The 24409-nt window shown below is 35.2% G+C and overlaps 1 protein-coding gene across 1 annotated transcript in view; it reads left to right on the top strand.

Annotated features, from left to right (window-relative positions):
• LOC106667697 overlaps nt 1-24409 on the top strand; it is a 152580-nt gene that overhangs the window by 23569 nt on the left and 104602 nt on the right. The gene's annotated exons all lie outside the window — the stretch shown is intronic.

The following is a 24409-nucleotide window of genomic DNA, read 5'->3' as shown; positions in this document are numbered from 1 at the left end:
CATTACTAACTTTTTCTTAAATATAAAAACGACCTAGTGATAGTAAATAATTTTTATTTAGTGATAAAAAGTTTGGTCCAAACGTCCGAATAAAATAGTCGTTATAAATTTTCAGATTTCTTATTGAGGCTAGCGATGCGATAAACTTGTAGTTTGACATTTTAGAATCTTTCTCGTAAACTTAGTACAAAACTCGCGAGACGAAGCGTACCAAGATGATGAGAGACGAGTAAATTACAAGTTCATCACATCAGTGACCTCAACAACATATTTTACACTGTAATCTTTTATAAAAGGTTACAGTATCCATTTTGTGATATTTTTTGTTGAAACTCGCTGGATCGATAGGCATGAATAATCCGAACGACAGAAAGTTTGCTATGCACTAATTAATTATACTTTTTATCTAAGGCCTTGGTTGTGTCAAAAACGTTAGTGTCACGAGCGGGATTCGAACCCACGACCTTCGGCTCAATACGCCGTTGCTCTAACCAAAAATATGTTGTTTCTTCTCTCCTTCAAGTAACTTCTAATAATTTTATTGGGTTGTCCGGAAAATAATGCAGGATTTTAAGTTTTCATTAAAAAAAATCTATATAAAATATTCTGTTTACGTTTACAGGATTACNTATGGGAAATTATTTTGATTAAAGAACATTGCTTTAAAGTAACTAGTTTCTTTTTTTTTGTTTAATACCAAAATCCTGCATTATTTTCCGGACAACCCAATATATAGGGTTTGCGGTGAAACCAATTCAATACATCACCTAAAGCCGTTTGAATATTTCATTCCAGAAGGGCTTCACTGTTAAAAAAAATAAATTAAAATAAAAAATTATGGGAACAAGAGGTGGTTGTTAAATTCAATAAGCACGTTTATTCCACAGGGGCCCCTGTTAATCCGGTTTACAGTACGACCCCATTGTTCCAGCTACCGTATAATGTCCTAGCCCTTTAAAATTCCCGCAAACCGCTTTCCAATAAACCTTCGTCATTCTATATAATAAGACCCCTACTTAAACCTCCAAGCACAATGCGGAAGCCCGTCCGCGATGATCTTCAGATTATGACAGCAATAAAGACAAATATCTTTTATAAAGTGTATTATTTAAAACAGTAAGTGGTTGAAGTAGTGAGGAGCAGTCAGGTCCTACTTCAACCACTTATTGAACCACCGGTCGCTAAACAACACGTATTTAATACCTACAAATTTAACTCCTCCGATCATCCTAGTCTGCCAAGTCTCGCCGATTTTGGTACGTCAGACGCATTCCTTGGCCATCTTCAGCGGTGGGTTTTTGTGATATCTTGTCCATTCTGCCCTTGACCCCTACTCACTCAGCTAGATCATCACCACTGAAGATATCGTAACACCGTTAGGCGTTATTTATCGTAATTACTGTTTCTGTTACCTTTTCGTCCAGTCACCTTCTTCTTATACCATGCAGGCATATACCTTGCTGTCTTAGTTAAAAATCGTGCGTATACAAGTTTCTCCTTGTCTGTATGGTGTGTCTGAATTTGTAAGTTACTGAGTATATCCATTTTCCGTCAAACTAGCGAAAACAAGCGGACCGGATGGTGGGAGACGACCAAACTATTGATTTTATCAGATTCCAAAGACAGGATTTAGATACTTGTTTTATTTGTTTATTTTTTATTTGTACAGAATTTTTACGTGCATCTAGAAATGTAATTACATATATTATGTTGATTAAAAAAATTAACAGTTAGTAAAAAAAATATATACATATATGGATACACATACACATGTATATGATGTTATTGCATATAACATCAAAAATTATAATGACTTGAAGGCTAGAAAAGGTAAGCCGTCCAGTGACGAACTAACCTCGTTGTCATTAACTAGGTCTCTCGACCGTTGTCGATTTAGATGGCGGGTGGACCAGACGGGATTTTGTAGGGAGCATATTGGTTGGACAAGTGAGTTAGTGTGTATAGTTGACAGAGGAATTTGGAAGTCGGTCTGTACGACTTTTCAAGACGTAGTAAGGAACATTGATGATCTACGGAGAATGTTTGACTGCATTGACTGAATTATTTAGGAAATTGAGCGTTTGGTTGAGCCTCACATTTCTCTTCCTAAGGTCCAGATAAATCGGAGTACTGTCTTGTACATTAACAATTTATTAGTGAAAGTTTTGATTCTAGTATACGTGCAAAAAATTATATAGTTTCTCAAGTTCATGTCTTTGTCATTTTCGTGTGGGGGTTGCATGGCAGTTTTTTATCGAGTAACATGCCTAGATATTTCAATACGTCAGCAGTCGGTATAGATATGATTTTAAAATTGAATGTTGATAATGTCGTACGGCGGAGGGTACAGGTATGGGTAAAGGTTGTGTGAATGCATTTATTTTGATTAATTTTTTTTCTCCATGTTTTGGTTCATTGATAGATATCGGTTATTGGGCTTGGATGTTGTAGGCTACTTCTGGGCTTTGATGCTAGGAAAGGATTCGTGTGTCGTCTGCGAATGTAGTAAGGAATGTGTTAGGATTTAGAGGCATATCGGCGGTTATATTGTATATACGGAAGGACCTAGTAGGCTTCCTTGCGGTACTACAGCCTCGACTAGGATGAAAGAGGAAAGATCTGCACCTTTGGTAATACCTATGGTGGTATTACCTATCGAACTTCTTGGTAATACCTATCAAACAGGTAGGCTCTTAAGAACAGGAATAGGTTGAGAGTAGAACCTTTAATTTAGGGAGAAGACCCGGGTGACTCCATCAAAGGCTTGCGCCACGTCAAGAAGTATACCAGGGCAATACTCCTCTTGCTTAAGTCTCTAGAATGTCTTCAATTCGATGACCCTGTTGAACGGAAGCCAAATTTGGTTTATTTATTATGGTAATTACATTTGTCCGTTTTCTTTTAATCAAAAACCTCAAACATATAAGATCAACATACCCGTATACCAAGGTAGAAAATGGTCAATATTAACAAGCTTATCAGCACTTAAACCCACCACTGAAGATAAAGCAAAACTCAACCTTTTTAGTAACTATTTTATATGCAGGACTAGATTTTCTTATAAACAATACCATATAATTTACACGAAATCCTACTTAGTGAATTGTTTAAATTGAAAATTTTGACATTATCTCCAGTCCCTCTTTTTTGTATACCAAAATCTTGAACCCTAGATGAATTGATAACTTTTTGCCCTATACCTTTACTGCACCATTTCAAGTTTATCGTTTATAAAATTATTACAGCGCATTTCTTTACTGTGCCATTCAAAGTATAGCAAATTACAAATTGTTTTAGTGTAAACTTTATACGCAAGCATTACTATTATAGGATAGGGAGTCGTTGACGTCCAATTAAATTATTTTCCCGCCTGCGTCTATTTTCCATCCTTCCAATGATTGATCTGCGGAGCCATCAAAAATATGAGTGCGTTGAACCATAGGCATCATCTCTAGGATTTACGATGTCAGAGTTACAACATCATTAAAATTTCACTTCCTTACGTAAAAAACGTTGGAGAAAACAGTAAAATTGATTAACATTCGAGCGTCCACCGCTGTATTTTTGCCGTTGGTAAGACACATTGCTCTTTCACTCGGATTCTTAACGACGATATTCCCTGGCGTAAACAAGTTTAGTTTGTCAGCCTGTGTTTACACAATCAACTTTTCCCGTGGTCGAACACTGGCCAAATGTGTTTGATGCACAAACAACCAAGGAAAATGGCGAAAATGCACTAACCTCTCTGGCCCAAACAAACAGCAGGCGATTGTCCAGAGTTAATCGACGGCAATAAAAGTTGTTTGTGCAAAACTACCAATTAAGAGTATATAAAATATTTTCCTAAAAAAATCAAGACTTTAAGAACATTTATTTTCAATTCTCTCTCTATTTTACTCAACTCTCTCTCTCTCACTCACTCTCTCTCTCTCTCTTTCTCTCTCTCTCTCTCTCTCTCTCTCTCTCTCTTTCTCTCTCTCTCACGCACACTTTTTTCTTTCTTTCGTTCTCTTTACCTCTCGCCCTTACTCACCTCTCTNCTCTCTCTCTCTCTCTCTCTCTCTCTCTCTCTCTCTCTCTCTCTCTCTCTCTCTCTCTCTCCCTCCCTCTCCTTCATTTCCTGCTCCTCTACCCTTGACCTTTCAACGTTCTTCTTTATAACTCTCTCCAAAAAATAAGTACTTCTGGCCGTTTCTTCCCGAATGAACAATTTAATATTAAAATTCATTGCATTTTTAATGATTAAATCCATATAAATACTATTACAGCATAAAATCGAAGGAACAAATTAATTTTAAATTTAACAAAAATTTAGAAAAGCAATATTTTCACCACGTTTATAAACAAATTAGTTACAATTAATTAAGGTTTTTCGTGGAGTTAAAAAGTCAGAGTCACGAGCGGGATTCGAACCTACGATCTTCGGCTAGATACGCCGCTGCTCTACAACTTGAGCTATCGTGACCTCGATCCACTCAGACACTAACTCCCATCTCAACCCCACCTTTTGATTTTTCCGGCCTTTTTGCCATTTTTCAAATGTCGAGTAATCTCAACTGTGTTTTATCTCAATTAAAAACCTTAATTAATTTAACGATATTAATTGGTCAAGCGGACTACGGAAACTAGTGAATTTAATTAGTTACAATCTTGTTTAACATTAAATTTTATATATTTAATATTAGATTTATGGAGTAACCAGTGGTTGATAGTAAAATTGTTTTTCTATTTAGTTAGACAGCCAAAGAACACATCAAAAACCTTTAAATAAAACTAGGAATCCAATTTACTGTAAAGAAACGATCTATTTTTAAAATGCAAGCCGTTTCGCAACCATAAATCTATGTTGAAATAATGACAAAAGCAGAAGACGTAGAAACAGTCATACTATTTTAGCTAGCCATATAAAAGTAGTGTCACGTAGTGGCAATAAACAGGGATAGCGAAGCTCCCCCTGCAATAAACTGCCCTATCATAAAATAGTACTTTTTAGAGTGTCATTTATAAAAGAGGCTCACCTCCCTGGAAAGGTAGGATTGTGGACTCTCGCGTTTGCCCTGTTTTCCCAAAGCAAACAGCAAAAGGTCGGTTTCAAATTTCATTCAATGAGAACCCTTACACGTGAGAGCTGGCAAGAAGGTCATGCTACACACTTGTTCCTCCCAGCGCCATCAAAACCTATTCTTGTACAATTTTTTTAATTCTTACTACATAAAAGTACATCAAATTGAAAATGAACTTTTATTGTCTTAAAAAAATAGAGTTTAGCTGTTTTAATTTAATATAAAATTAATATTAAGAATTATATAGTTTATTGAGCAGTTAAAATAGGTATAGAAGAGCTGGAATTTTTTTTATGATAATGCTGGTGCAAAATATTTTCAATTAAATAATGGAAGACGTTATATATTTTTATGTGTACATATTTTTAATATAAATATTCCTCTTCTGTAGATACAGCAATAATTACTCTGATGTTTTAATATGACAATTGACGTTTAACACTTCGACTTAGCTCGGTGCTATTCAGATCCCCTTGTCAACCTATGCTAATTTATGCAGGTTTTACATGGAAATGCTCACATAGTCACTTCTTCACTTAAATTCTAGTGGTTGAATCGAAATGTATTTGGAGGTTGCTAGTTACCCAATCTTAACTATTACGAAGTTCCGCCAGTTAAACTTTCCACCAATTTACAATTTTAAAGCATTTTTCACGACTTGCGTCATCAAATTACAAGATATATCCCCGGATAAAGAAGTAAATAAATGAATTATTAATCTCGGATTTTTCTTAATCTACTCAGCAAATTTTGATCCTTTATTACATAATCTCAATTTTGTAATACCTAAGGGAACAATTAAAAACTGCTCTAGTTAATAGTTTAGTTTTTCCAAAGGTCAAGGACATACCAGCCATTTATAAATAATCTGAATCTCGGTTTGGTGCGGATGAAAAAACAAATTCAATTTTTTCCTTATTTGTAAAGGATTGTTCTACTCACAAAACTGTTGTTAGTTACTAAACCTTGTTCCAACCTACCAAAAATGGTGAGTAGAACCATCCCTAACAAAAAGTGAATCGACCTGTTCACCTCAATTATTTGCTAACAAATTCAATGATCTGCCAAGCTTTTGATCCATTTTTAGACCATTATCAAGGCGAAACAATGTTGGAATTGAGTCTTCAAAGAAATTTGAAAGCATTTATAAAAAATTTAGTTATATTAATTTCTAGACATTTTTAAGATTGTTTTGCCCTGACGATGACCATAAAATAGGTTGAAAGCTCGACAGTAAAAAGTTTGTTTTTCATCCGGACCATACCGAGATCCCCATTATTCGTGAGTAAAAAATATTGATGATACAAAAAACATTTTAAACATTCCAGCAATTCATCCGCCATCTTATTTCTCCATAATGTTTACCGTATTGAGTATAAAAAAGTTAACGCTAATCGATACCTAACTTTTAACTAGAATCAAATGACTATTAAATTTTGCAATTCACAAATTAATTTAGTCTTGATTGATATTTGTTAATAAGTATTTTACTGTTTAATTACTCAATTGTGACTAAAGTAGTTCACTATTTTTTTTCTCATTAACCATTGTTTCTATTCTCTGTAAAACATTCTTCCGTTTCAATTTGATTAATGAATTATTTAATTGTAATTAAGCTTTTTTAAATAATTTAAATGATACGTTCCAACGTTAGTTCTACGGTTGAATGATTTTTGCGGCAACAAATTGCACCTGCGCATGCTGGTGAACTGTTGAAATTAAAAACCACTTTCCAACTGCAAACATTCCCCAGGGCGGGGAAAATTAAATGGACCACTCCAGTTTTATAAGGGTCCGAGATTAGAATTTCAAAAATGTCCCCTCTTCCCAATCTGCAAGTCCAATTAAAACCCGATTAATTCGAGATGTATCTTTGAATGTCAGGTCGTTATTTTTACCAATGCTGTTTTCAATAATGGGCCTGTATTTTAAATCTTTTGAGGTCGATTTAGACTCCTTTGTTATCTTAATTTTTAATTAGAATTTTTCTTTTAAATAATCAAATTTGTATTTGCCATTTCAGTCATTTCGTTAGAATTCTGTTCTAAAAAAACAAAAAACATGAAGCGTTCATACACAACCTGAACCCATTCAGCTCTGTTAAATATTTTCAAAAATTCTCTGCTCCTTTTTTAGAGCAAATTAAACCGTTGTAACGCTTTTGTGTAAAAGGAAGAAATGCCGAAAGCGTTTTCTGGTGTTTCGTCAAGTGCCGAGACATAGGCCTCCATTAATTGGCCCTTATCCAGCCAATTCCAGCCAATTGTGGAATGGTCGAGTTGCCTACCTTTGCAATTTTGTATACTGCCAGCGTAGGCTAGCAGGGTAGTAGCTGGGGAAAAGTCCTGCCTCTTAAAACTCTCTTCCTTCATTTAGCACGATATCCCGATTCTAATCCATTTTGTTAAGTATAAATTGCGAGAAAAATTATGCATGTATAAAAGGTAGAGTCAAGATCATACAATTCAAAACAAACAACATAAATAAAAATAATCAATCTATTAAATAATTAAAATTGACCGATTCATGTCAAAACTGCTATTATAAAAAACTTACTTTTTTCAATGAAACGACAGCATTAAACAGATATGTCTCAAAAACAGGCGGTGCGAGAGAGAGAGAGAGAGAGAGAGAGAGAGAGAGAGAGAGAGAGAGAGAGAGCGAGTGAGAAAAATATATAGATAGTAAGAGGGTGAAAAACTATAGTGAGGACGTGAAAGAGATAAAGATGAATATTTACAATGTGAGAGAGAGAGAGAGAGAGAGAGAGAAAGAGAGATGGGGAAAGGGAGAGAGAGAAAGAGTGAGAGAGAGTGAGAGTGAGAGAGAGAGGGGAGAGAGAAAGAGAGAGTGATAGAGAACGAAGATGAAATGGGGAAATGTAGAGAGGGGAAAATTCTCAGAATAATCATAATTAAAATTACTGTGGGGTCCTTTAAGGAATGAGTATATTCCGTCTTTAAAGGTTTGATTAACCCCCTTGAGGCCGGTGATCTGCCTCAAAATCAAAGGAATTTTGATTGGAAATAAATCCTGAACACAATTGCAGAGGGACACCTCTATTTTGTTTCTTTTAAAACAAAAATGTATTTCCTTAAGAATCAAAAACGTTATATAAAAAATATAAAACAACAAAACATGAACATTTGCTTACAAACTAACAATATAAGAATAATTAGATACTATGGGAATAATGTGGGCCTGAAGGGCAAAAGTAAAATAATCAACCTTGATAACAAAAATGGAAAATACCAAACAAAAAACCATAAATGAAAATGGATCACACAACAGAAATAATTTATACTAATAAAAATCAAATGGATACAAATCTGATTTGACTGGCTTTCAGCTGGATTTTTTCTTATTGTTTTTCTTCCAATGCCTAGGCTAGACTGAACTATCCGTTCTCGCTTTCCTGCCTCCAGCATGGAGGGGAGAGCCTGGGCATAATTTGTTGTTATAAAATGTAGTTAAAATTATGATATATTTTGTGTTATGAAGTATTAAATTAATTTTTCTCGCATCAAAAACACAAAGAATTGATTCTTCGGCATTTTCCTTTTGCACGTGGCGTCAACATTCCCAACAGTTTTGAAAATTAAAACCACAACAATGAAACTTAGTCTTATCATTTTTAATATGAGAAAACGTTTAATTTTTACAAATGACGTATTAAGAGTTTTTCAATTAAAATGTATTTTGATGGTGCATTTGTAATATGGTAATCTTTTCTTTATTTTAATTAATTCAACTCGTTATCTAATGGTCTTGGTTGATATGAAAAGCTGTCACGAGCGGGATTCGAACCCACGATCTTCGGCTAAATATTACGTGACTTCGTCAACTCGGACACCGGCGTATTAGCGGATCTCAACGATTTCTTTTTCATCTCAACCAAGACCTTATATTAAAATAATTAATGCGGTCAATTATAACTAGCAAATACATATAAAGCTTTTCCTTATTATTCATTTGTCCTTCTCTTCGATGATCACTTTACTGGATTTTTCCAAAATCCGTTTTAATTTTATCCCCGATTTACCGTATTGATGGCAACATTAAATTAAAGATTACATCTCTCACAAAGACTATTTTAAAGTGACGAAAAATCTACCAAAAGTGTGAAGGCTTTGTGTTAAGTATGTATAATTTATAACATTATATTACCATCAAAAGTCATGGTACGGGGTGTCGGTGGGCGCAACGGTTTTGGCATTGACACGGCATTCATCACTGTAAGATAAACGCCCCGGGTTCGATTCCTGCGGCCATGCATTTGACCCCGACATACTTACAAATGGCCTTTTTTTAAACACCAACACCCAGGCATAATCTATTTGTTGAAATACCCTCGTTATAAAAAGTCACGGTTGATTTATCGGGTTGTCCGGAAAATAATGCAGGATTTTAAGTTTTCATTAAAAAAAATCTATATAAAATATTCTGTTTACGTTTACAGGATTACTCATTTGTATGAATGNTTATTTTGATTAAAGAACATTGCTTTAAAGTAACTAGTTTCTTTTTTTTTGTTTAATACCAAAATCCTGCATTATTTTCCGGACAACCCAATATTTACCTGTTTAAAAAAATGAATTATTTTATTATTTATTTTAAAAGCATTAATTCACAAGTTGTTTTTTAATTAATTTATTTTAATTAATTATTTTATTTCTCTCTTTTATTATTCAAAAAACGTGAGATGCGGTCTGGTGTGATGTAGGTTTCAGAAAAACATTTTCTTTATCGTGCCAACGTTTCCATCTTTATTGAGATCATCTTCAGGGCCTGGGATTTACAAACATTGCTTAAATTTAATCTCTATTTTATATTTTTTTATGTTTTTGGTGGGGAGCAATATGTTAAACATTGTGTACAAATAAGACGTCCTACTGCTAAAAATTATACTCAGTAAAACTTATCGATTATTTTTAGAAGCATGTCTCCGAAATCTTTTGAGAAGATATGGAGTGGATGAAGATTGAGTGCCATTCTAACGCTGGTGGACTCGTGTTCAGAAACGGACTCTTTTATTTGTTTCTAAATTGTAGTCTCCAGTTCATCCAACTTTCCGTCGAGTGGGCTCAAAACCCGTGGACTGCTTCTATTGAATGATTCATGGTAGGAGTTTAATATCGGCGGTGGTTTTGCGACTCTCTGACAAAAGCAATAACCGCGTCGCCGTGGGCCGAGTGAGCACAGTTTTGATGGAATGCCAGAATAAAAGGCCCTGCCGTAGCCACCACATAAATACACCCTGTATAAAGGGTAATATAAATTCCAAGGCGACAGGGGAGTTTTGAATAATGACAAACTCAAAAGCGGCACCCGCCCTTTTCTACACTTTGACAAGGAAACTTTCAGCTTAGATATATGGGCAAAGGACAACTATAAATTAAAGGAGTGGCTCTTAATCTCGTCCACGAATTGATCGATTTTGTTGATATTTAAATACAAAATTAGCACACAAAAAATTTGTTACAAGTATATAAATGAACTTTATTTGCGTGACTTTATAACCTAAGCCTGTTACTCCTTAATATAACTACATATATAGTAACAAAGATAGTAAATAGATAACATACAATACTGGGCCGGAGACGAAGATCGTCCTCACCCGATTGTGGATTAGCCAAGGTTGAGACACGTGCAACTCCTTTCGGCCCAAAACTCGCTCAGGTGCCCATTAAAAGAGAGGTGCTCGATGTGTCTAACATAAAGAGGCGTGTCATGCTTTGGCTCCTTGAGAGCGTGGAGACATGCCGAGATTTAAGAATGGTTCTCGAGCGTAGTCGATTTTTATGGGTTTGTAGATGTTTTTATTGAATATAGTTATATTCTACGTGTTTTGCTTGAAAGCATGTATTTCTTAGTGTGAGTAGTGAGGGAATGGTATGGTAATAAGAAGGTTTGTACTCCCCAGGCACTGCAGCCTTCTGGCTTATTGTACCTTCCTAGTTCCTTAGTTCAGTCAATAGACTTAATCCTTCTTCTTAGAAGTATCAGGTCATTGACTGTTGCTGCTGCAATTTGATTCCCTAAGTTTTTTTTTTGTACGTTAGGTTAAACCTCCATTGAGCTGTTGCTTCGCATTCGAAGATGATATGAGTGGCTGTTTCCTCCTCCTCATTACATAATCTGCAAATGGGATCATCGTTGTATATACCCATGTTGTGTAGATGTTTTCTCAGATGCCAGTGACCGGTTAGTAGTCCTACCACTCCTCTGAGTTTGGCCTTCTCCAACCTGTGTTTGTTCCAGTCTCGGTAAGGGTTGTTTCATCGTAAGTTTACTATGTCTAGCACCGCTAGAGTTCATCCACTTCTCCTTTTGTTTTTCTTGGATCCATTCTGCGATGGAGGATACTATATTTGTTCTTGTTATCCCAAGAATAGGTTCGGGGCCTAGTTATGGTCTTGCAGATCCTCCTCTGGCCAGTCTGTCTGCTTTCTCGTTACCCAAAATTCCCCTGTGCCCTGGCACCCAAGATATCATCAGGTTGTTGTGTTTCCCCAGGTTTTGGAGATTTTCGATGCATTCACTGACTAATTTTGATGTGATTCTTTTACATGCTAATGCTTTAATGGCTGCTTGGCTATCTGATCTTATGAGGATTTTTTGTCAGTGTAACCTCTCTTAAGATTTTCCAGGGCACAAGCATTGATGGCCTGTATTTCTGCTTGAAAGACCGAAGTGTACTTCCTTACTGAGTTTGATCGCTCATGTTTTGGGCTTGTACAGAAAACGCCTGATCCGGTTTCTTCGTTTGTTTTGGAAGCTATCTGTGTACCATATCATTGTATCTGATGCTGTCCTGTGTTCTTCCTCTCCTTTATAGTCCGTTGAGACTTTATAGGAAGTTGTGAAGGTTGTTTCCGGGATCATATAATCAGTCCCCATTTCCATGAATGGGTGTCCGTTTTTGTTAATTATGGTTGTATGCCCGAATTGTTTAGTTCCTATCCAATTTGATTGTTTCTGGAGTCTGCTCCTTGTATAAATATTTCCAGCGGAGGTTGGTTTAGCAGAGTTTCTAATGAATTTGTAGGGGAGGACATTTTTTTAAAAAAGAAGAAACTTTATCGTCAAAACTGTACAATGTTTAATTTTAAACCGACAGAGTGACGGACAGAAGGCTATCGTAAGAGTATGGGATTAGGGTTTTTATACTAGTTTAAAGAAATGCTGATTAAGATCATGGGCGGCCGTCTGGACCAGCCAGACTTTGCTGACGTATTCTTCTGAGGGGCGTTAGGTTATTCCATAGCTTGGGTTAAATGTAGTTATGTCCTCCACCAAAATGGTTAAAATGTGGAACTGCATCTGGCCAATTAAAACAGCATGAATTTGCAGATGACCGGAAACGACCAAACTACAGGTCCATCACCTCCACAAACTTCAACAAGAAGTCACATTTTTTTTTTTTAATATAAAACATAGTAGCATATTATTTATTAGCGTTCTCTTAATTGATTTATAAATCTTAATATTTGGAAAGAATGTGCTGTGTTCTAGCATTTACAACAACAAAATAGTCTCCAAAATAAAAACTTAATTACTTTTCGCCGTTCGCACAGCAATTTCCGACTGGCGGTGTGGCTATTTTATTTTATTTTTTTCGTTCGCTTTATTGTACTGATCGTTATGTTCATTACATGTTTATTCCGGATATTAATAGTTAGTAAAATGCTGCATTTAAATTAATAATGGGTTTGATGTAGTGAGGGGGTTAAAATCAATCATGTCCCATGATATTCAGGATCCAATATAATGTATTATTTTAATTTATAATTTTTTCACAATTTTTTTTCTGCCGATGTGATCAATAAAGAAGAGTTAACTATTCCTCCCGTATTTCCGAACTAGATTTTACGGTTTGGGTTCGGTACTTACGGATGAGCACTTTATCCAAGTAAAAAGGCAATAATGCTTTAGAATATATTTACCCTGTGGTGTGTCAATAGTTTTTCATTTCGATTCCCTATCCTATTCCATCCAACTTATTTTGTGATGTTTATAGTTTAGCATTTTAAACTGCTATTTTATTCAAATTGGAATTTTTATATAATTTAAACTCTAGGATTTATTTGACTTATGAACACTTTTCACGTCTCCTTTCTTATCCAACACTGTTTTTTTTTCAATAAAGGCGGTTCTTCATTCGAAACATTTACAAGTTTCGTTGGGTTTCTAATAACGTTAAATATGTGCTGTTATTGCTAAAACACTTATGTAAAAATATTCATAATTTTATCTCAGCCAAACTGTCTTATAAATCTATTAAGAATGGTCCACTCCCATTTTTTCTTTCGTAAACTTTGCATATGGGTCCGATCCTATTTTCACTTCACGTATGTTTCGAGTAGTCAGAAATTGCGAGTACACGGGAAACAGATGGAACTTGGAAATTAGTGTCAGCTCGAAATTTATTTGTTATACTCCTTAGACATCCCATTGATATTATGCCATCGGCCTTCACGTACATGCTAATCAATATTTTTAATTAGACAAAACGACACACAAAATAATTACACTACTGACTCGTATACACTAACACTTACGTGAACGTTGTCTTAAACTAAATGTCCTTATGTCAGCCGCGTATGACCTACCTTAAGCACGATTCAAATTAAGAACTATTATTATAGAGGATTTTGTTAAAAGGTAAAAAAAAGTTAATTCAAGAAATATTAAAAACCAGGAATATCTTTGTCAACCGTATCATTTTACTTAATTTTCTTCTTAAAAGGGAACCAGAACCGGGTGTATTTGCAAGGGCTGTTTTTGAATTAATTTACAAAAGGTAATAAGATAGCATTGTAGTTGATAGGTCATGTACTTGTAATCATTCCATAACCTTGTTTACGTTTCTATATAAAAAATAAATAAATAAACCATAAAGAATTATTGTATAAATCTTAACTATATTTAAATTCACTGGTTTCGTGGTCCGCTTGAAAAATTGCAAAAAGGAGGGAAAATTCAAAAAAGGTGGGGTTGAGATGGGATATTGGTGTCCGAGTGGATCAAGGTCACGATAGCTCAAGTTGTAGAGCAGCGTCGTATCTAGCCGAAGATCGTGGGATCGAATCCCGCTCGTGACGCTGACTTTTTTATCTCAACTACTAACTAAAAACCTTGATTAATTGAAATATATTTAAATTGATTAAAAAATATTCAGATGCTGTAATTGTTATGAAACAAAAACTGATGATAAACTGATGGAAGAGACGACAAAACCAAAATATAGTTCTTCTTATAAATAGGTTAAAATAATAGTGATAATTTGATAATAAATTAGGATTAAAAATACATAATATTTCCATCTGATCTATAGGATAATTATAATTTTGAATATAATATTAAACAATTAGTTTACAGAAAGTTCACTTATTAGTAATTGTCGTATAACTAATTAACCATACACATTCCAGTGAAACGTGATTACCCGGGGGAGGATTTAATATATATCCAGCTTTACGATACCGGATGCCGAGTGATGACGAAATAGGGCAATATATCAGAAGAAGTAAAGATGTAGAGTTTATAAACTCTACAGAGAGGTAAGATTACTATAAGCAACGTCTGCGAAGTCAAGAAAATACTCCTAATAATACAATCCGACAAACGGCTTCTGTCAACGTTAAGAATAAGGGAATTCTCACAAAGAAAAAAAAAATATATATATATATAAAAAAGGAGGTAAAAAGACCCCATACAATACTAATTCTCAAAGAGGGGTACTTTAATCTCTCTCTCTCTCTCTCTCTCTCTCTTTCTCTCTCTCTCTCTCCCTCTCTCACCCCTCTCCTTCCCCTCTCTCATTTGCTCTCTCTCCTCTCTCTCTCTCTCTTCTCTCTCTCTCTCTCTCTCTCTCTCTCTCTCTCTTTCTCTCTGTCTCTCTGTCTCGCTCTCTCTGTCTGTATCTCTCTCTCTATCTATCAATCTATCTATCTATCTCTCTCTGAGAGTTTTTTTAAAATTACAATTACAGAGAATATTATTTGCTTGTTATTTCATGTCCTGTACCGCAATATATAACTTTATATCAATTGTTTTTATTTAATCATAAATTACGGTAAAAATATGAACAGAAATTGGATCTTTTTTTTTTAAGAATTGGCGTAATTTTATTTCTGTATGACTGAAAAATAACTAATATTAAATTAATTGTTACTTTTAAATGTAATCAATTCAGATTAATCGGTAACAGGTTTATGTTTTTGTTGGTTTAATTGAATTAGTTTCAATAATATTTAAGGTTTTGGAAGTGGTTCTTTCCTAAACATTGCAATAATTAAGGGTTAACGTTTTACTAAACTTAAAAATACGACAATCAATTCGTAATCTTTTGCAATTTGTTAATTTTTAAAATTTTATTTCGGATTTATAATCTAAAACATACCATACGAGTGCTACCACTTCTTATGGTTGATGTTTTGTGCAGCAGTATACGTATCACGATTTTACGAATAAATTCGAGACAAGATTTAGGTAACAAAATTTTAAAGTTTTGAAAAAACAAAATTATTGGACTTTCCTTTGTTCAAACCATCCAGCCGACGATATACAAACTGGGGGCATTTGCGTGAAATATATAGTCTAATGCCAATATCCGGAGAGAATAGGTCGTCCCATGTCAGAAATAAAAGTAATAAAAGTATAGCTTAATGTCGGCAATTATTGTCATTTAAAGAAAAAGGAAAAATGGTAGGACACTTTTCATTTCCGTGTTACATTGTGCCAATATTGAATATCTTATTCCGATATTATCGGAGACTATAATTAAAAACATTATTTGAACTTTTCCAACCTTAATAAATAATTATTTATTTAGAAATCGTGAGATGCGGTCTGGTGTGATGTAGGTTTCAGAAAAACATTTTCTTTATCGTGCCAACGTGTTTCGATCTTTATTGAGATCATCTTCAGGGCCTGGGATTTACAAACATTGTTTCCATATTCCAATTATATTTTGGAAGTGGAAAAGTGAATTTATACAATACAAAATATATTTTATATATTCAATCAAAGTATTTCTACTCACTCAAAGTGTTTGTCTTCTGCGTAATTGTGTCATTGCGTGTCGTGTCGGGTGTGCCAGTGAGATTTTGCTTTTTTGTGTTTATATACGTTGGATTTTTAGGGGGTGGGGAAGGATGTCGGTATAGAAACCTTAATAAATAAGTGACAATAAAAAATCGTTAGAGATTTAATCGAATTAACTTGTTTGATAACGGTCGATTAAAAGAGACGAACGTATAAACCTAAAGAATAGATAATACGAAAAAATTGAACCAATTGAAAATTGGATTCTTTAGTCAAATTGTATAAACCCTTGCATATTGTTTAAACCGCTAACACCATAAAGATATTGAGATGTCAGATTCCTAAGTTAACGTAGAGTAAAATAAAACAATTGTTTTTACCAATATGAAATTGAGTCATAAAATTTGAGGGGACCCTAGCACAAAGCGTTTTTCTATAACTTTACAATAAACAAAGGTGTTAGTTGAAAAATGAAAATGAAATGAACATATGTTCATGTAGTGTATATTTTGTAAAACGGATCGCTCTTCTCACGAATAAATCCAGCAAAAGGGAAATTAAAACAATTAAGAATCTCGAAACTATAATCAAAATGTTAAATTACTAATAAACGCAAACAAAAACTAGTCAAAAAATGTTTAGTTTCGTCCCATCAAAAAGAAACCTCTGAGGTTTAAGATTGTGAAGTTTATGCGATTTTTTTCTCTGGGCTCCGACTCTGCGAGTCGTCGGATTTGACTCCCCCTTTTCCAAACTTTGTCGGAAGATCATTAGGGGGGTAGTATATGTATACAATTGTTATCTATTTACCTCGCGCAGATTGTAGCACAAACACTAAAAAAAAATCAAAGAAAGTTTAAAAAAATTGAATACAACAAATCAAAATAAGCTCATTTCAGCTTACTTGTGATGGTTTATACTAATAAACAATTTATAATTTATGCTAGCGTGATATTTTTTATTACAGTCAACCTGTGCAAATTTCTGAATAACATCCATGTTACTTTATTGTGACAATTGTTAAATATTACTTACGTTTAAAAACGTAGATGCTTATTTTATTTTAAATTTAATATGCTATGTACACTGATTTTTCAAAAGCGTTCGACAGGGTGTCCTTTCTAGATGGGCCAGCTGAATTTCTCTTGAACGAATGTTGCTATAAACAAAAAAGAATAAGAGTTTAATAGTTTTTAGTCTAGTTTCAAATTTTTAAACTTTTTTTGGAAAAAATTATACATGGTACCTCCTGTTCAACTTGAAAATTACAAATACTACCCTGTACATCCTGACACATCGTTTTAAAGGTGTTTTTACACTGAAAACAATGGTCCAATCGGATTTTAAATTGTTCAAGAAATGAGAAAGTTATTATGGCAAAAAGGTTGTTAATTCTAATAATTTGCTTCTTCACTAAAGTAATCGTTAATTGCCTTTATCGTTTACGTTCTGTCATTGTTTGTCAAACGCGCATTATGAGAGCAAATCTTAATTCCTGGAAGTAAATAAATTTTACGTTAGTACCTGTTCTTTACATTCAGTATGCCATTCAAAATGAACCGAAAAGCACATTTTTCCGATCAACAGCGAGTTGATATGTACATCTGCTTGATTGATAGTGGTGGTATGTGCGTGGTGCAGTCGAGTTGTACTCTCAGAAAATTCCTGATCGCCCCGGTGTAAACCACAAAACGGTTTTTAGGTGTACTAAAAAACCGGCAGCGTTATTTCGACGAGGAGCTGAATATTTTCCTGTATGTTCACTAAAATCCGCATTCCTCTCTCCGAAATGTTGAAAGGGTTTTAGGTTTTTCAAAAAATAACATTAGGGATGTACTCCGAACTTACAATTTTAAGCCGTATCGCTCTCATCTGGTTCAGGGACTTCGGGACTCTGTGATGATCGTCGGAGGAACGTTCCTTGCACAAATGTCGATTTGGGAGGCTGAAGAAAACGTTCTTCCATACATCTCATGGACTGTTGAATCGAAGTTCACCTCTAATGGCTTACTAAACCGTTGGAATTTTCGAACTTGGACAGAAGAAAATCAGAGAATTTTGTACTCTTGCCATCCTCAGGCGGTACACTAAAAACGTTTGGTTTGGCCTTTTAGGAAATAAATTAATTGGATCTTATTTCTACGAAAATAATTTAAATGATGCTCAGTCCCTCTGTTTTTTTCAGGGAGGTTTAATTAAAAGCAAATCTGATACAGCGTAGTTAAATTTGATATATTTTATTTTAGGGAAAGTCATAACTGATCATTAGCTTAGTTCACGTTTTATCCATTGCTAGTTCTGTTAGCTTGAGCCGACGGCGGAAGCAGATCTGAATTTGTTGAGGAGTAATGACGCCCAGGGGCAGCAGGCCAGTAGATAAAACCGGCCAATAAACCCTCGGACATAGAACATAACCCGGTGATATTTCACGAGTGAAATACTGCTGAACATCAGCCCCGGGCAAGGCCGATGATCAGCAGCTCAGTTATTGAATTCGGCCCTAGTGCAATCAAACGACCCTCATTATCTGACCGAGGAGGGTCAATCGGTCGGAAAAGACTTACGAAGTTCTATTGTCAGTTGTTTTCAGTAGAAAATGAGTTTTCATTGAGATATATGTACGATTTGGATGCAGGGCTTTTCTTTGATCTCACCCCTTGCTTTGACGGGGCGGAACATATGTTTTTTTATTCTTTTATTACCATTGCCTTTCGACTCTACCACAAAAGAATACACTATAAAAAAAACTTCATAAAGTCTGTTTTACAAAGCAAATGACGATGAATATTTTTTTGTCTCTCGAATAGAAGTCTGTAAATATAAGTAGTATTAATTAAAAATTCATCAGAGAGATAGAGGACTTTATTATTTTACATATATCTTTAAATTTATAATTTTATAGGTTTACTTATTACTTACGATTGATTCAATGGTTTAATTCTTAAACACTAAGGCGTCTGATTGTGATGATGAAAAGATTGCGAGGTGGGGTTAATATTCCCCAATCACTGCAGCCATTCGGCTTATTGTACTTTCCAAGTTCTTTAGCCATTCCATTCTATCCTTCTTTAAACGAGTGTTATTTCATGGACTGTCGTTGCTACAATTCCTTTCTCTAGTTTTTCTTTGTATCCCAGGTTATGTCTCAATTGAGCAGTTGCTTCACCTTCAGAGATAATATGGGTGGTGGTTTCTTCCTCCTCATTGCATAATCTAAAATGGGATCATCATTGAAAGTACCCGTGTTGTGTAGATGTTTTCTCAGACGGCAGTGATCGGTCCTATCACTCCTCTGAGTACATTCCGCTCTAATTATAGCCGTGAGTTTGTCCGTCATGGTGACGGTTGATTTAGCATAAATTTAAGTAATAAGTCTAGCGCTCTTTGAGTTTCTCCCCACTCCCCTTTTGTCTTTTATGGATCCATTCTGTGAAGGAGGAGTCTGTGTTTGCTTTTGTTATCCCGACATGACAAGAACCTGGGTTCAGAGCCTATAAATGATTTGCAGACTCTCATTTGACCTTGGGTCTGCCTTTTCGTTACCGGAAATTCCTTTGTGTCTTGGTATGCAATATATCATCAGGGTATTATTTTTCTCCAGGTTTTAGAGATTTTAGATGTATTCCCTAACTAGTTTTGATTTGATTTTTTTACATAGTAATGTTTTAACAACTGCTTGGCTATCCGATCATATGCGGATTTTTTGCAGTGTAATTTCCTTTAAGATTTTCTATCCAAGCATTGGTAGGTATTTCATTTTCCAAGGCCGAGCTGTACTTCCCTAACGAATTTCATTTCATGTTTTGGGCTTGTATAAAAAATCTTGATCCGGTTACTTCATGATTTTTAGAGCCATCATACCACATCATTGTATCTGATGTTCTCCTGAATTCTTCTCCTCCTTTCTTGAGACTTTATAGGATGTTGAAAAGAGTTTTTCCGTGATCATGTAGTCAGTCGTTTAAAAAACCGACTTGCATTCAAGTACCTATGCAGCAGATTGACGTGGAATCCTCACACAAGACTTAAGAGACCACCACTCAACAGAAGACGAAGACAACTACAAAGACTACTAGGACCAAAAACTGACTTGACCGTCAACCCCTTTGGACATAACAAAGTTGACCGTGGGGTTCGTCGAGACCTTAGCCCCCCAATCCCTCTCACTGTCATGGCTACTGTGACTGTGTGAAGAAATAGTTTTATCACAAAGTTTTTTACGTTTATCTCATTTGTAATATGCAGAATGTGTATGGGATACAAATAAAATAATTGAAATAATTTAAAAAATTATTTTCAGAAGGTCAATCGTTCCAATTGTACTTTAACTAAGATAATATATGGAGACTTTATTTAATATTACTTAAAGAACGTTACCGTTATACACCGAACTTTACATGTACAGCGAAAGAAAAAAAAGTGCCCACCCTTTATATAATTAATTTTAATAATTATCTCTTAGACAATTCTCCATTGATTACCTTACAAAAATATTTGGTCCGTTTTAAAGGATTAGAGGTAAATAGACCACAGATAATAAAATCTTCCACTTGTGTTTACTGGATTTTGTAAATAAATCTTTGGATAGTCAATCTCCTCTTTGTTGGTATTTTGTAAAGTTCTTTTTTACGTTTCGGAGGTTTGTTTTTTTAAGTTGTACCATTTTTAACTTTCAAATTTGTTTGAGTGATGGTTTTAAGTGATACAGATTCGGCTATAATCATAGCATTGTAGAAAGATGGAATAAATGTGGCCAAGGTGCTTAACATTCCTAGAATAACTTCCGAAGGGTCTTCCATCACTACCAAGATACTCGAGGTTATTCAAGAAGGCATGGATCAGGTCACTATCTTGTAACATATCACAGAAATGATCGTTTGACTGTTTCGAACGTACTCCGTAATCGACATTCTACCGCTGGTGGGATCAAACAAAGACATCAACGAGTTAGAAATGTTAATGTCAGTTTACGTCACCACGTGGACCAAAATTTCTGACAAGGCACAAAACAGCTCGGTTAAGTTTCGCAAGAAATCACATCAGTTGGTCTGAGCAAGATTGGACTAACATCGTTTTCGAATGTGTCGTGGTTTTGTTTGAGATCTTCTTACGGTCGAGAGAGGGTTTCGAGAAGAAAAGGAGGACTAGAAGAACTATGGTGGTGGAGATATTATGGAGGCATTTCTTTGGAAGGTCGCACAAACTTGATCTTCATCGATGGTTGCTAACATTTGCGGGATACATTGAAGATATACTATCAGAAGAAGTTTTCCTTATATGTCACTAATTGGCGACTGTTTTATTTTCATACGTGACAATGGGCCCACCTAGGATCGTTGGTGACTACTTGGAACGGGCATTAATTCAAGGTTTAGAGTGACCAGCATGTTGTCCCGAATTAAAGCCAGTCGAATACCTTTGGGACGAGTTGTCAAAGAGAGTAAATAGTTGCCCAGTGATGCCAGAGGATTTGCAGTAATTAAGAAAGGCGCTGTTAGAGGAGTATGAAAATCTTTCACAGCACTACAGTCAAAACCTTTTAAAATCAATGCCACGAGAATACAAGCGGTTATCAACGCAAGAGGAGGAAGTACTCGATACTGAATTGAATATTTTCATTCTTTCCATAACAACTTTTTTGGTTATTCAGTTTAATTTTTTATTTAGGTATATTTTATATTTTTGTTTAAACGGTAGTATTTATTTTTACTATTAGTATTTACTAAAAAAAAACGATGTGGCTCTGTTATTGCCTCTACTTGTATATAAATGAAAAACTTACCTGTGATATCGCTATTTCTCGAAAGCCGTGCTGTTGATTATTTTCCACCAAAGTCCTAAGTCGGTCGACATAGCCTTATCTTCCAGAGAAAAATACTTTCAAAACTTTGTATCTCCTCCTACCCCATTCTAACAGTATCTCAACGAAACTTAACATTTCCCGTAATCAAAGTTAAAATTGATTTTTTTGACAAATGGGCGTGATTTGTGAGGGAAATAAGCGGAATGTTGGATGTTTTGTTTTTGAACTTTATAGGTTGGTCTGTGGTCGGCTTATTTTCGCTAAAGTTAATTAAATCGTTATGTTTTTTCTAACCGATCAAATCTTTTTACCCCAACAATATTTACATTCTCACTCTTTTTAAACTCCTCCGGGCGTTTCAAAATGGCAAAAACATCATTTTTCGGCAAAATCTTTTCATCCCGCTCGCTTGTGCGTGACCCGAATGGAGAGCCGCGAGGAAATTTCCTTCCGGTTTGTTATTAGTTTCAAGTTGGGCTTTTCTTCTTCTCAGACAATCTGCCCCGCCTTATGTTGCACTTAGTTCGTAACATTTTAAAACGGTCAATCGCCCCAGTCGTAATGGAAGGGGAAACTGATAAATTTGAGCGAGGCAAGCCGGGCAAACGGCGTTACCACATCTGACAAATCACAAATTTCAAATCCGTTTATTCATAATTAACGTTAATGGAATTTCTTTGGGTTGAGCGTTTGTTCCTGTCCAGCGCACGCTACGTCATTCTCAGCACATCCTATGGCCAACTCAATTAAACTCTTTGTGTACGTGCAAGGTACAATGCCTTTGCGATGGCACGTACCCTGATTGGATAACAGGAAGCTTCTAATCTAGCACGGATTGGTATGCCGGATAATTGGACGGGAGACTTGATTGAATTCCAGTATTTTCCCTCGTCATTTTAATACATTAATGTATCGATTTGAAAATTTCAATTTAAAACTAGATTAACAAGCTTAAGGGGTAAAAAAATTTAAATACAAGTAAACATATTTATTTTTTCTAAATTATATTTATCTTTGAGTCTCTGAAAACGTAATTCCCAATCATCAATTTGGAATCCGATCTCTCCGTTCTACTGTTCAGCAGAGCATCATAGAAGTCGACACGATATCCTCGGCTCTAGAATACAAACAATATTGCACAGCTGAATATCTGGACGTGGAACATTTGACCGAGTGTGGCATTCCGGACTCTTTTACAAGTTAAAACCTTCATCCTCTTATATCACCTGAAGTCATTTCCCTCGAATGGATGGTTTAAAGTGAAACCTTCACTGATTTTTTACCCTGTCATGTCAATCAAAGCTGCCGTTCCACAAGGAAATATCCTAGGTCCAATAATTTACACCATCTCTACTTCTGGCTTACCTACACACCTAACACACAACTCTCAACCTGCGGACGACACCGCAATCCTATCTGCCACAGAAACAATCCAACATCTGAACCTCATTACTAACTCAGTGCACTCGGTAGTGGAACAGGTTGATCAAGCAAAACACCCAACAAGCAACTTTTTCACTCAAACGTCAGACCTGGCCAGAAGTGTACGTAAGTAACAAGGCAATTCCTCCATCCAACTAAGCCCGCGACGTTGGACTTTATTTAGATAGCACTAACCAAAACCAAAATACAAGATTAAAGATTAAAGGGACAAGAGTTTAACAAATCCATAGATGATTCAGACACCTACTGGGATCAAAATCAACACTAAGAGTATGTAACAAACTAACCGCTTACAAATCACTCATCAGGCCTGTTTGGAATTACAGAGCCGAACTGTTGGCTAGGCCAAATCCTCCAGCATCCAACTAATACAATCCTTTCAATCCAAAGTTCTCTGCCGTATATCAAACTCCCGTCTACGTCACAAAGAGTCATAAAGATCTTAAAATCCCATTCTTAAAGGATCAGATCCGAACACCATTCCGTAATTGCCACTCTAAACCCACCCCCTACCCTAATCCACCGGCCCAATTCCTTTCCTCAACGTCCGACCGTTATAATACTCCACGTCGTCTAAAACGACGATGGCCTCTTGACCTCTTATACTTAACCCTTCAAACTATATAAAAGACAGTTACAGCACTGGCTGGTTTCCCACGGTCTTTTGATTTGACAGATCTGTTAGATTTTTATGTAATTATCTATTCTAGTGGCTCAATGTAGATTTTTTTTTGTACAGATAACAATAAATAAAATAAATTTAAAAATTCCTTTGAATTTTGGTTTAAAAAAATTAATAAAAATGGTGAGGTAAGAATGAAATGTTTTCATTTCAACCTAGTTGGTCCTGCCCTCTTTTAAATTTTGCAAATCTTTCAAGAAAAAATTTGAACTATTGTTGACGTTACTCTGAATGTTTGAAAAAAAATCCCGTAGACTAGAGACCGTCTTAAAAACCATTTCTAACCTTGTACTTTGTTGGATTATCGCCGAGAATAAAGAATTCAAATAAACTTTAATTTAAGCGTACATTTTAAGTTAGTCAAACTTG

The sequence above is a fragment of the Cimex lectularius genome, unplaced genomic scaffold (genome assembly GCF_000648675.2).
Source record: "Cimex lectularius strain Harlan isolate CLEC.00 unplaced genomic scaffold, Clec_2.1 scaffold70, whole genome shotgun sequence".
In the NCBI taxonomy this organism is placed as follows: Eukaryota; Metazoa; Arthropoda; class Insecta; order Hemiptera; family Cimicidae; genus Cimex; species Cimex lectularius.
Note: the sequence above shows the minus strand (reverse complement) of the source record. Positions and strands in the feature narration are given on the sequence as shown.